The sequence below is a fragment of the Diabrotica virgifera genome, chromosome 6, assembly GCF_917563875.1.
Source record: "Diabrotica virgifera virgifera chromosome 6, PGI_DIABVI_V3a".
In the NCBI taxonomy this organism is placed as follows: Eukaryota; Metazoa; Arthropoda; class Insecta; order Coleoptera; family Chrysomelidae; genus Diabrotica; species Diabrotica virgifera.
In genome coordinates, this window is record NC_065448.1 from 127926135 (window position 1) to 127941672 (window position 15538).

General features: G+C 33.0%; 1 protein-coding gene across 1 annotated transcript in view; it reads left to right on the plus strand.

Annotated features, from left to right (window-relative positions):
* Positions 1-15538, plus strand: part of LOC114334968 (protein pelota) — a 70056-nt gene that overhangs the window by 23528 nt on the left and 30990 nt on the right. The gene's annotated exons all lie outside the window — the stretch shown is intronic.

Here is a 15538-nt window from a genome sequence, read left to right on the forward strand (position 1 = left end):
GCTCCATAACTTCTAAATGGCTTAACCGATTTTGATCACTAAACATTTTTTTTTTTAACATCCCATTTATTTACAATCTGTAATAATGATTACAATAAGTAAATTGTTTAACAATTAAAAGAGACTTGCAGGAGACTGTCCAGTGACAATAACCTATAAAATCATAATTTTAGTACTTAACAAAATTATTTGTGACTAATAAATAAAACCCTATAAATAAAACTCTATAATAAATAAAATATTTTTGAAAATTTAAAATTTAAAATCTTGTTCGTAGATCGCTTGGAGTGTGGCGCTTTAGCCTTCTGTTTGCCTGGGGTCTCATTAGGTTCTTCGCTAGCCTGTTGGGGTGGTTTTGTAGTCGGATGTCGTATTTTTGGGCGTAACTGGCAATTTCTTCTTTGACAGTCTTCATTTGGAGATCACGATTGATGTGTTCATTGGGCATGTACCACGGTGCATTTGTGATAATGCGCAAGGTTTTCGATTGGAATCTCTCCAGGATGTCGATATTGGATCTCGACGCAGATCCCCACAGTTGGATACCATAGCTCCATATTGGCTTAATCACTGCCTTGTATACTAAAATTTTATTGTACAAACTCAGTTGTGACCTTTTTCCTATCAGCCAGTACATTTTATTGAGTTTCAGACCCAACTGTTTTCTTTTCGTGAATATGTGTTTCTTCCACGTTAATCTGCGGTCCAAGTGCATACCTAGGTATTTTACGTCATCCTTTTGTTGTAGTACTTGATTATTTATTGAGACGGTTGGGCACGTATCTTTTCGATTAGTGAACGTTATATGTACTGACTTGCTTTCGTTTACTTTAATTCGCCATGTTTGTAACCAGATATTTATACTGTCGAGATTTGTCTGGAGCAGTTGCGAGGCGATGTACGGGTTTGAGTGAGCTGCAATGATTGCTGTGTCATCTGCATATGTGGCTGTGATGATGTTTTGGCTTGTAGGAAGATCTGCTGTGTAGAGTAGGTAGAGAACTGGTCCAAGGACACTACCCTGAGGTACTCCAGCGTTGATTGGATATAAGTTAGTGCACTGATCTTTAACTTTTACAAGGAAATGGCGGTCGGAGAGATAGGACTTGAGGATTAGAAAGTAGTTGAGAGGAAGGACTTTTCTTATTTTGTATAGCAAGCCAGTGTGCCAGACTTTATCAAAAGCCTGCGAGACATCCAAAAAGGCTGCAGAGCAGTATTGCTTCTCTTCTAAGGCTTTGTTTATGGAATTGCAGACTCGATGAATTTGCTCGGTGGTAGCATGTTGTTGTCTAAATCCAAACTGGTGGTTGGGTATTAGCTGCTTTTCCACGAGGATTGGCTGTAATCTGTCTAGTAAGAGTTTTTCAAAAACCTTTGACATCACTGAAAGTAGACTGATAGGTCTATAGGACTTAACTTCTTCTACAGGCTTGCCTGGTTTGGGTATTAAGATGATTTGTGCCACTTTCCACAAAAGGGGATAGTAACCAGTTCTTAAGATTGCGTTAAAAATCTGTGTCAAATATTGCACGCCTTTCTTGGGAAGTTCTTTTAAAATTCTTGCAGTGATTAAGTCGAACCCTGGGGACTTTTTCGGATTCATATCTGTTTGGATTTTGTTGAAAACTTGTTTGGCTGTGAATTTCTTCAACGGTGCTTCTAGTTGGTATGGATATTCTAAATACAATTGAATATTATCTTCTGCATCAGAGTTGTTGTTTTGGGCATGTGGTTGGAACACTTCCTCCAGGTATTTGGCAAAGACTGTAGCTTTTTCGTTGTTACTTTTAGCCCATCGTCCGTTACTGGCCCGGATAGGCGGATTAGAGAGTTGTGGTCTGTTAATCTTTCGTGTTGCCTTCCATAGCGAGTATTCGGAGGTTTCCGTAGCAGATAGATTTTGTAGATATCGTTTTATGTCGTTGTTTTTATTGTTGTTTAACAAAGTTTTTAGTCGCGCTGTAGCTTGGTTTAATCTATTTTTATCCTGGGGTGCACGGGTTCTTTGCCATACTTTCCTTAGTCTTCTTTTTTCTGCGATTTTTTCTTTTATTTCGTTGGGTAAATCTTTGTGTATGATTGTTCTTGGTTGTTTAGGTGTTGACTGCCAGCCAGCTTCCTGAATTATCCTACTTAATTGATTTACTGCTTCGTCAATTTCGCCATCCGATTTTAGTGGGATGTTTAGGTCCAGTCTCTCATCAAGGATAGCCCGGAATTTAATCCAATTGGTATATTTACTACTTAGATATGGTGGAGGTTGTGTTTCGAGGATATTCGTAGATATCATGACCAAGACAGGAGAGTGGTCGGATGAAAGATCGAAACAAGATTGTGCTGTCTGGGATTCAAGTGGTATTCCTTTAGTCACACAGAAATCAACCAAATCTGAAATTTTGTTTGTGTCTGTGGGCCAGTATGTGGGTTCGCCAGTAGATATGTATTTAAGGTTGTTGGTTTCCATTGCCACGTATAATTGCCTACCTTTCGGAGTTATTAGCCTGGATCCCCAGTGAGTGTGTTTTGCGTTATAATCGCCGCCTGCTAGAAACCTGTTTCCAAGTGTGTTGAAGAATTCTTGGTATTGATTTTTGGCTATAGTATGTCGTGGTGGACTATATATTGCAGTTACTGTTAAAGGACCGTTCCAGTCTTCTATGCTAATACTTGTTGCTTGTATATAGTCTCTTTTAAACTTATTTAACTCGTGGTGTTTTATAGATGACTTAATTATGATTGCAGTTCCTCCATGTGCAGTGCCATCTGGATGTTTGGTGTTATATATTGCATAGTTGGGAATTCTCAGATAGCTTCTATTTGTAAAGTGTGTTTCAGATATTAACATTATGTCGATGTTGTGTATTAGTATAAAAGCTTTAACTTCTTGAGCATGATTTGTTAGCCCGTTGGCATTCCAAATAGCTATTTTCAAGAATTTGATCATTTTGTTAATTTAGTGACGACGGTGGTGAGAAGGTTTAACAGTGTACCCATTTGTTCCATCAGGACTTTTAACATATTCTTTAGTTCAGCCATATCATTTGAGGCGGGAGTATTGGTAGTAATTACTTCTGTTTGGTTTGTATTACTATTCGTAATTTGTTGTGAGTTATTAACGATTTGGGCGTAGGTAACTCCTGCTTGGACATGTTGTGCATGATTAATTGGCATGCTAGGCCTGGGTCTAATCGTTGGGAATTTTTTCGTTTGTAGCTCCTTGTATACCCTGCAACCTTTGTAGTTTGCTGGGTGGTCTCCCTCGCAGAGTACACACTTGACGTTGGCACTTCTTTCTTTATTAGTGCATTGCTCTGTTGCATGATCCCCTGTGCACTTTACACATCGTGGTCTAAGGTGGCAGTATGATTTGGTATGTCCGTATCGTTGACATCTAGAACATTGTGGTATCTCTCTTTTCTGGTACGGTGGTTCAATTTTTAATCTTATGGTTTAATAGGAACTCAATGTCATATATATTTCTATTATTATCAGAAGGTTCCAAGTCGACGAAAAATAGTGATAGCTGATCTTTAGTTTTAGGGTGCTTGATGTTCCAAATGTTTCTAACAGTGTGGCCTTTCTCTTCTATTTCCTTTTTTATAAGATTTTTGTCCATCGAGTAATGCATGTTCTTAAGAACAACCCTGAAACTGCGCTCGTTTTTTATTTGATAAGTATGAAACTCTGTCTTTTTTTCCGATAGGGCTTTTGTTATTGTACTATAGTAGTCAGCAGATTTTGGCTGAAGTTTAACTTGATCGGAGCTAAGAACTTTTAATTCGTAATTATTTTCAGCAATTTGGTTTAGTAATTCGATAAGTGGGGGTATGTGTTTAACCCCCTTAATAAATATTGGAGGCGGTTTGGTTATTTTCTCTTTTTCACTTGTTCTTTCATTGTCATTTATTTCATCATCTTTTGACTCGCTATTAAGTGCCTCGAATCTGTTAGAAGTGGTAGTCGGCGAGTTCAGCCAGTAATCGTTTATTTTTGTTTGCTTTACAATTCTTTTGTCTGGACTAGTTCGATGTCTTTTGTTGGAGTTTTCGACTGTTTTCCATTCGGTTTGATTTAATGAGGTGGAAGGTGGGTTAGTATATTGGGGTTGCTTTAAGGGTTGAGAGTAAGATGTGTTTAATGGTTGAGAAATTTGCATATTACCTTGTAATTGTTGATCAGTGCACATTTGGTATTTTGGAGCGTACGCCACTGGCTGCTGACTAGTACCCATTGCGTCGCATTGCATAGGTTCGTTAGATTGCAGAATATTCCGATTTATCGCCGTCGAAGCGGAATCCATTTTCGCTTTTTGGGTCCCATTAACAATCGTTTAATTTGTTTCACCACAAAAACTGGATTTTTATTTTTGTATTTATATTTAACTACAGATAAGCAAACTGGTAATATCGACTGTCTCGTTCGAAATTCAAACAAAGACTATTACTAAACATGAGTTTGAAACGTATTGTCAGGTAGTATCTGATGCATCCAAGGTCAAGTATTATAACTAAAGGTATTACAGGAATTATTGAGCTTGAAAAACCGTTTATTCCTATAGGAAATAGATTTAATCATATTTATGAAGCCTATAACTTAAAAATTCGAATTTTCCCAGATATGAGGTGAACACCGTTAGACGCGTCTAGAGTCTTCCTACAAACGCTCAATTATTGGTTAGGTAGGTTGAAATTTTGAGTAATTGTCAAAAAAACAAAAGTTTTCAAAATTTAGTTTTTCAATTTTTCGGTTACACTGAGCCGTGTGTATGTCTGATCGTGACCGCTTAGGCATCATTTGAAAGCTTAACTCAACGCTAATGATTTGGTGTATTTGCGGTTTTCCTCTCCTTGAACCCAAGTTGACCCCCAAAAATATGCCGTTTTGTACCTACCCAGTCCTATAGCTGGCTTATGGGTGGTCAAAAGTCACAAACTATGCCGATTCTGAATCGGCCCTGGCCCCCTGTTGAAACACAGAAAACAAATTCAGATCGGTGTAACTTTTCCACACACATTAGGCCGGGCCGAATAATTTTTTTTTATTTTTCTACACGGCTAGTTGCCAAAAGTTGGAACTAGTATTTATATAATCCTTTACCAAACTTGGGCCGGTTTAAAATAGTTATTTTCCTAACAAGTGCAGAAAGTCATACTTTTCCGCACGCGACTGCAGTTTGCCGAACGACGCCAAGCGGGAGTTCGGCAAGTAGTCGAGTGCGGAAAAGAGACTTTCTGCAAGAGTTAGGAACAATATTTTTTCTATGAGTCTTTAAAAAATGACCAAATCTTAATCAATTAATTTAATTAATATGAAAATACATACACAAATTAATTCTTTGACAAGGTTGTCAAAAGCACACTTTCAATATAATTAGTTAGCATGACGACGATCTTGGTTTCCATGACGATGATTCAAAACGACTGTTATTGTCTACCGATTTGACTTTCGAATATTATGTCAAAATAATTTTATTATATCGAATTGTCGCCTTAATTTCATTAAAACAGGAATACAATAAGATACATTTGAAATAAAATAGTAAATAATATCTAAATATTAGTTTATTGCATGTATTATAATTATTTTAAGGCCATATTAAAATATCTAAACGCGTGCGGAAAAGTAAGACGCGTGCGGAAAAGTAAGACGCGTGCGGAAAAGTAAAACTTTCTAAACTAAAACGCATGCGCGAAAGTAGACATTATTTGCACGCTCGTAGAAAAAGTAATTTACGCTCCTCCCCCCGGCCCCTTAAAGAATTTTTATTTTGTTAAAAAAAATGTTTGGGGCTATTAAAAAAGCTTTTGTTGTCATATTCTATTGTTAAGCGAAAGAAAGATAATTAGACCGGGCAGTATCGTCGCCCCCGCTAGCGAAATTATTCCGATTCAATTTTTTTGCACAAGCTTACTAAAAAAGAGGTCCTTATAACATATCCGCAGAGTGCCGGGCGGTGCCGTGGTCGAAAAATTGTTTAAACAATTTTTTTTAAACAAATCCACAAAAATAATTTTTTCATTTCGATCAATATTTTTTTAGATAATTTGGGTCATTCTGAGCAAAAAACGTCTCTTGTCATTTTTCTCTAAAATTGATTGTTGTCGATTTATATGCGATTAAAAATTTGAAAAATGCGAAAATGGCCATTTTCAAGGCTTAATAACTCGATTAAAAATTATTATTATAAAATTCAAAAGTGGCCAAATCAAGTTTCAAACCCTTTCTTCAAGGTCCTGAAGAGATTTTTGTCATTATTTTATTACAAAGCTGCCATTTTTAATTATTAACAATTAGCACTATAGTCCAACTGTATCGTCGCCTCCGTTAGCGAAACTATTTCGATTCGATTTTTTTGCACAAATTTACTCAAAAAGAGGTCCTTATAACACATCCACAGGGTGCCGGGCGGTGCCGTGGTCACAAAATTGTTATACAATTTTTTTAAACAAATTCACAAAAATAATTTTTTCATTGCGAACAATTTTTTTTTTAGATAATTTGGGTTATTCTGAGCAAAAAAAGTAGCTTGTAATTTTTCTCTAAAATTGATTGTTGTTGAGTTATATGGCCATTTTCGCATTTTTCAAATTTTAAATTGCGTCTAACTCGACAACAATCAATTTAAAAAAAAAATCGCAAGATGCCGTTTTTACTCAGAATCTCCCAAATTATCTAAAAAAAATTTGTTCGAAGTGAAAAAATATTTTTTGTGAATTTGTTTAAAAAATTGTTTGAACAATTTTTCGACCACGGCACCGCCCGGCACCCTGTGGATATGTTATAAGGACCTCTTCTTGAGTAAGTTGCTGCAAAAAAATCGAATCGGAATAAATTCACTAACAGGGGCGACGATACCTCCTGGACTATAGCGCTAATTGTTAATATTTAAAAATAACAGCTTTGTCATAAAATAATTACAAAAATCTCTTTAGGACCTTGAAGAAGGGGTTTGAAACTTGATTTGTTCACTTTTTCAATTTCATAATAATAATTTTTAATCGAGTTATTAAGCCTTGAAAATGGCCATTTTTGCAATTTTCAAAGTTTTAATCGCATATTACTCGACAACAGTCAATTTTATAAAAAAATAACAAGAGAACTTTTTTGCTCAGAATGACCCAAATTATCTCAAAAAATATTGTTCAAAATGAAAAAATTATTTTTGTGAATTTGTTTAAAAAAAATTGTTTAAACAATTTTTTGACCACGGCACCGCCCGGCACCCTGTGGATATGTTATAAGGACCTCTTTTTTAGTAAGTTTGTGAAAAAAAATCGAATCGGAATAATTTCGCTAGCGGGGACGACGGTACTGCCCGGTCTAAATACAGTCGACAGGAAAAATACTTAAGCGTCTAAATGCCGTTTTAGCAGATCTAAACTAAATTTTCAAAGATAATGCATACAGCGCTGATCATCGACAAAAATAAAATTCGGAGAAGAGTTAGGGAAAACAGACGGCAACTCCAGCATGAAAATAAAAATTTAAACAAGTCAATTGAAGGGCTATATTTTGATGAAAGAAAAGATCAAACCATGGTCTTCGGAAACCAGACGAATTATGAAAACTGAAGACCATATAGCTTTAATTGAAGGACCCGGTAGTTCATATTATGGGTACTTAGCTCTTAGTCAGTGTCGCATAGATATTATCGAAGGAATATTAGACTACTTACAAAGCCATAATATAGATCTAAGCAAATTAAGTGTTATGGGATGTGATGGTACAAATGTCAATACGGGCTGGAAGGTGGAATCATTCGAATTATTGAAATGCGGGTGAATAAACCATTACAGTGGATTGTATGCCCGTTGTACGCTAATGAACTTCCCTTGCGATATTTGCTGCAAAAACTAGATGACCACACAAAAGGTCGCTATTCATATTCTGAGCTGATTGGATCCCTTCTTCACAATTGCGAAAAAATGCCTGTCATTAAATTTAAACCCATAAAAGCTTCCTGCCTCTTGTAAATAAAAATGATCTAAGTTCAGATCAGCAGTATTTGTTCCAAATTTCTAAAGCAACAATTGGAGATGGAATGTGTTCTCGAAGTTTGGCAGAGAGAAGTCCAGGGAAGATTCTTAGAGTTTATGTAGCTACAACTGATCCTTGTGAAAGCATAAATATTTTATAGGGGAGTGCAATTAGAACGAGAAGATACAATGTTTCGGAAAAAATCAAACAAGGTTATATTTTTCTAAAACTTTTTTTGTTAGTTTATAAATATGTTAAAGTAAAAAGTTCTACTCACAAATTTCGCCGCTAATTGTTTATTAATTGTTTAAACAATAACAATTGTTTTGTATGAATAATGTTAAGAATATGAGTGAATTCAACATTTTATTTTGATAAAAAATGTTTTTATTTTAGTTTTGATTATGCTGAACCCGAATCTGACATTACAATTAGGCATTCCAAATCACGTGATATAATATGGCTGCTGGATGGCGAAACTGTCATCCATAGGCGTATCCAATGTTTAAACCACTTCATATTTAATTTGCTATCACAATTTCACAAATTTCGCTACACAATTAACAAAAAAACAAAACCAAACAGGATATTCTTTACAAATTTGTCAATATTCAATGTAAACATTAGATACGAAATGACCACCCCCCTTAACTATGTCTATGGCCATGTCAGTTTAGCCATCCACCGGCCACCACTGACAGTTCATTGGAATCCCTAATTTGCAAATTCAAAATGGCGGATTCAAAATGGCGGATTTTTTCCTAAAATTCCTTAAAAAGCAGTTGTAAAATCCGAATTTTTTTTATAAAACGTGTTTGTTTACATATATGTGGATATTTTTGAGAGGTTGCTGAACCTGAATCAAATTTTGATAATTTAAATTATAAAATGGCAGATCCAAAATGGCGGATAACTTAAAAAATAGTTGTAAAATCATAATTTCTTTACAAAATGTATTTATTTCTACATATATTTATTTTTGAGAGCTTTGATAAACCTAACTTAAATGTTAACATTATAAACTATAAAATGGCGGATCCAAAATGCGGATTTTCTAAAAAGAACATAAAAAAGAACATTTTTCTAAAACATTTATTGTCTTTATTTTTAACAGGTTGTTGAATCTGAATTAAAGATTAAAAATTTAAATTTCAAAATGGCGGATCCAAAATGGCGGATATTTAAATGAAAAACAAGTAGAATCCAATCAAACAAATATGGAATTTCATTCTTAAAAAAAAAGATAAACAAATAATTTTCACAAAAATATTAAAACTTAAAATGTATTAGAAAGAAAGAACCAATTATTCAAAATCTATCTCTTCAATATTCAAAAAATTGTTGCAATGGAATCATAAATAAAAAGTTATTCTTAGTAAAAAGCTCTGCATATTCTAAAACTTTAAATGCAATTATAAAATATCAATTTTTATCAATTTTGTACAAGATATGTCAATAAATAAAAATTTCAGTTAGGAGTAAAATACATATATTTTTCATAATACTGAAAATTGTTATTATGGAAAGTTGTTCAGAATTAAAAACGATGTGTCAATATGCAATTACCCTTTTATGCAATTTTTTTACATAATACCTCGTATAATATTGATAAAATATAATATTTTATATTTGCATATTAAGTGTTAGACCATGCACAGCTATTTATGACGAATAACTTTCTTCATAAAATTAATAATAAATCAGTTATCATAAATAATAAGTGAAAATTTAATGATGTTTGGTATAATTAATTTGAAACAATATTAAAAAAAACAAATTTTCGATTAGAAGGATATAATTACATATTGGAACATAGTTTTTAATTCCAAACAACTTTTCTTTATAAAAATTTTCGATATTGTGAAATATAAAGGTACTTTACTCTTGAGTGAAATTCATATTTTTGACATACCTCGTACAAAATTAACAAAATTTGATATTTGATGGTTGCATCTTATGTTATATACGATGCAGAGTATTTTATAAAGAATAACTTTTTTTCGTAAAACTGATATTAAAAAAGTTATCAATAGGTTCCAAGTTACGCAGACATACTGTATAAGAGCTAAAAAAAAAGAATGTGTGTGTACTTTGTACGCACGTAAGAAGTTATACTTCTATTATATGATTATATGATTATAAAGGAAATTAATATAATTTTTATTTATATTTTATTTAAATATTAAATTAATTTATACTTACTACTTCTCAAACATTTTTATTAAAACAGTGCCAAAAAACACATTAAAAATGCCACAAATGATTTCTGAACATTAATTGTCGGAAAAATTTTTAACTAAATACGTATTTTCTGAAAATAAAATTATATAATAAATATACTTACAATCATAAAATGTATAAAAAAAATAAAAAAAATAAAAGTTTCTATTGGGATTCGAACCAACTTACCACGCGGCTGGTATTTGCGTTGTATTGGGATTCACCCGCATTAAAACTTCGCCACAGAGACAGCTTGTCATTATGTGCGAAGATCGTCTAACTAAACAGATTAACCTTTTGACATTTTTAACTACTTATGTAAATAAAATTATTTTGATTTTGAATTGAAATGATTTAGAATTGAAAAAATACAACAAAACATAGAGTAAGAAGACAATATATGTATTAGGTGAATATTGATAGAAATTTTGAAATTTTGATGGTAATCAAATTATGTAAATAAAAGTGTTACATACTACTTATGTATTTTGGTAGGTTCAAGGTAGGTATCGGAGCCCGTATAACGACTAATAAATTTCGTAATCACTTGCGTCGTGCAAAGTGGCTATGTTCAAATATCATAACAAAATTTGATCAACTATTTATAAAACACTTACCAGTGAAAGATTCTTTAGCTTTGAATAAGCGAGATCTGCGGCACTCATACTAGGCACAGTTTGATGAGCTTTCACATTGGCATGCAACAATCATCTCTTCTATGTAAATAAGTCCAAAAATATAATATGAAAACTATTTAAAAAGGCAGTATAACCATTAACTAACTTTTTGTTTGTTGTTTCTCTTCCTACAAATTTTAAAACGCAACAAGCATACATTATAACCAAACCATGCACAGTCCCACAGCTGTGCCACAGCTGCCATATTGGATAATTCTTGTCATGTCATTTGAACATCCAATCAGAACAAAGTTATAATGCGCATGCGCCCGGTCGCTAGGTTTTCCCATATAAAATTTCACCGTCATTACGCCCGTAAAGAAGTATAACTTCAAAAAATTTTTTTGTTGAACATTTATTATTTTTGAAGCTTATTATTAAATTAATTTTAGGGAAGTTTTACAGAAAAAAGTTTTGATCACTCTGTATATACATTTTTTCAGCTTGTAATTTTCGGTTTGTGTATTACATTTTTGTTATCTTTCTTAGTTTTCTCAAAAAGAAATTGTTTATTTCATTTTTAATCTAAAATAATTCAGTGTTTTTTAAAGATTACATCCTAGGCTTTAAAAAAATATTAAAAAAATTGTATTAGATTTATTCAAACTTGAGTAATACCGTCTTAAAGTGGTGGGAATTCTGTAGAACTACGAAGTTTTCAAAAATTACATTTTTTGAGACAGCGTATATTTGAATTAAATTTTTGAGATTTTTTTTTTAATAAAACATCGTTTAGTAAGATGATTGAGAGGTAAGTTGTGCAAAGTTTAGAGCTTTGTAAGTAAAATTGTATTAGTTACACATTTTTAAATCATTTTTAAACAAAATTCATGTAAGTCTCACTTTCCGCCCACACCGTACTTATGTCCATACGTTTTATTTCTTTTTATTACAACCATAAGATAGCTTATTTTATCTTCTTTCATGTCCAATTTGTAAAATTTCTTTTGATCCATTAGTTAAAGAATTACATTTAAAAAACTCAACCGTGCACTTCTTCCAACGCTAGTTTACATTGCGCCAATGTGTGTGAGAAGGGTGACTTTAGCGTTATAAATAAAAAATTACAGAAGCTAGAGATTTAATTTTAGAAAAATCTTTATATAAGGTTTTTTTTTGTAAAATTTTCTGAATTTTTCAATGGTCAAGTCAGTTTTTTTCTAAAAATTATATTTTCGGAGTTATTTAAAAAGACATCTAAGTTCGCTGTTCATTTGTTTAATAAAAAATGAAGCACCCACTTCTCGAGTAGAACTTTTTGATATGTTGTTTATTAAACATTTCTTAATGAAATTACAAAAAGTTTTATCTTGTTTGATTTTTTCCGAAGTGAAAATCTAAATGCACTCCCCTATTAGCTAAGTTTGTAATACAAGTAGGTATATTCTCGTATGAAGTTTGAGATAAAAACACAGCCAAGATTGGAATATGGTGCATCCATGGAAACTAATGCAGTCCTCGAGGGATTTTCCGAATAATGTCTTATCAATTAGCAATAAAGTTATTCAAGGCAATGCTTGTAACATACAATACAGAACCAACTTGTTCAAAAAACTAGCTGAAGAAAACACAATGACGGACCGAGAAACAAAACAGGCACAGAACAGGGACATGAGCAGATTTAAAGATAATAACACAAACGGAAGGAAAAACAAATTGAAGTACCACTTAAACACAGAAAAGAACAGAACAATTTTGAAAATGGCATAATGGAATGTAAGAGGTATAAATGGGAAGGAAATAGAACTGGGGGAAGAAATTAGAAATAAGAACATTGAAATAGTAGCTATAACAGAGACAAAGAAAAAAGGAAGAGGATCAATAATATTAGAAAACGGAATGTTACTAATATACAGTGGAGTGGAAGAATCGAAGAGGGCTCAGGCAGGAGTAGCGTGCATGATTAAGAAGGACAGTATCAACAAAGCAAAAAATTGGATATATTACAACGAACGTATACTAAGAGTAGACATATATATGGATACAGAGGAAACCAATACAAACCTAATCATATGCTATGGACCAGATGAAGAAGCAACAAAAAACGAAAAGAATGAGTTCTGGGACAAATTACAAGAAGTGATAAATGATTGTACAGAGAAATTTGTACTCACAGGAGACATGAACAGTAGAGTGGGGAAAGAAGCAGAAAAATGGAACAATAAGACAATAATGGAAAGATAGAGGGAACATTTCCAGCTGATACTGAATGGAAATCAAGCGAATACAATGGAGAAGGAAAGCCACATCAAGAGAGTACCCATGAGAAACACGGAAAATCCAGAAACTATAGAAAAAGAAGAACTAGAAGAAGTAATGAGAAAGATAAAGATTGAAAAAGCACCAGGAAGCGATGAAGTAGCACCAGAAATGATGAAATATATAGGAGTAAAAGCAAAAGAAAAATTGTTATACATATATAACCTAATATGGAAGAGAAAAGTAATACCCAGAAAATGGACAAATGCAGTAATTATACCTATATACAAGAAAGGAAACACAAGAGACTGTAAGAACTATAGAGGTATATCACTACTATGTGTAGCAGCAAAAGTATACGAAACCATAATAGAAAGGAAAATCAGAAAAGAAATAGAACATAAATAATTAGAGGACGTACAAAGTGGATTCAAGAAAAGGACACAACACACAAGACCATATATTCACCATGCAACAAGTAATAGAAAAAGCATTAAAGAAAAATAGAGAAATATATTTGAGCTTTATAGACATGGAAAAAGCATTCGACTCAGTCCAAAGACAAGATATATGGGAAAGCCTAAAGAAGAAGGAAGTAAGTGAAGAACTGATAGAAGCAACAAAGAGTATATACATGAAAACAACAAATACAATAAGAATGTTAAATATACAGTCAGAACAATTTGAAACAACTCAAGGAGTTAGACAAGGGGGAAGTCTCAGCACAGTGCTATTCATAAATGTAATAGATGAGATAGTGAAAGAATGTAAGAAAACTTTCAAGAAATACTGCATCGGTTGGAACAGAATACAAATGATAAACGCTGAGATGTGTATATTTGCAGACGACATAGTATTAATTGCGGAAACAGCAGAAAAACTGAAATAAAACTTAGAGAAATGGAACCTAGAAGCAAGCAAATACAACTTAAACGTAAACAAAGAGAAGACTCAGATAATGAAAATATCAAGGAAACAAGGGACGGAAGATCAAATAGAAGTAATGATAGACCAACAAAAAATAATACCTACAAATTCATACAAATACTTAGGAACAGTAATCAACAACAAAGGAGACATCGAGGACGATCTTAACAACAGAATGGAAAACACAGGAAAACTATTCCAAGCACTAAATAGAGGATTCCTTAATAACAAAGAAATATCAACAAAGACCAAGATGACAATATACAAAACAATATATAGACCTACGGTGACATATGGAGCAGAAAATTGGATATTAAACAAAAGACATCAGAGCAGAATTCAGGCAGCAGAGATGAAATACCTCAGAAGAACGATCGGAGTAAAAAGAACTGCTAGAATCAGAAATGAAGAAATAAGAGAAAGACTCAAAATCAAACCGATATTCGACTCAATCAAGGAGAAAAAATTGGCATGGTTCGGACATCTAACCCGGATGGACAATAATAGACAAGTAAAAAGAGTGTGGGACGCCAAACCAATAGGGAAGAATAGAAGATGAAGACCCATTAAAGAATGGAACAGTGAGATTTCGCAGATACTGCAGAGTAAGGGTAAGACTTGGCAGGAAGCAACACAGATGGCATTTAATAGGAAGGAATGGAGAAAGTTCGTTAAGAGCTAGGACAATTCAGAAGATTGTAAAATATTGTAATTTAATGAATTGTATTATAAATGGCCCAACACCGAAAGGTACAAATGGGTCTACTGATTAAGTAAAGTAGTTAGCATGACGACGATCTTGGTTTCCATGACGATGATTCAAAACGACTGTTATTGTCTACCGATTTGACTTTCGAATATTATGTCAAAATAATTTTATTATATCGAATTGTCGCCTTAATTTCATTAAAACAGGAATACAATAAGATACATTTGAAATAAAATAGTAAATAATATCTAAATATTAGTTTATTGCATGTATTATAATTATTTTAAGGCCATATTAAAATATCTAAACGCGTGCGGAAAAGTAAGACGCGTGCGGAAAAGTAAAACTTTCTAAACTAAAACGCATGCGCGAAAGTAGACATTATTTGCACGCTCGTAGAAAAAGTAATTTACGCTCCTCCCCCCGGCCCCTTAAAGAATTTTTATTTTGTTAAAAAAAATGTTTGGGGCTATTAAAAAAGCTTTTGTTGTCATATTCTATTGTTAAGCGAAAGAAAGATAATTAGACCGGGCAGTATCGTCGCCCCCGCTAGCGAAATTATTCCGATTCAATTTTTTTGCACAAGCTTACTAAAAAAGAGGTCCTTATAACATATCCGCAGAGTGCCGGGCGGTGCCGTGGTCGAAAAATTGTTTAAACAATTTTTTTTTAAACAAATCCACAAAAATAATTTTTTCATTTCGATCAATATTTTTTTAGATAATTTGGGTCATTCTGAGCAAAAAACGTCTCTTGTCATTTTTCTCTAAAATTGATTGTTGTCGATTTATATGCGATTAAAAATTTGAAAAATGCGAAAATGGCC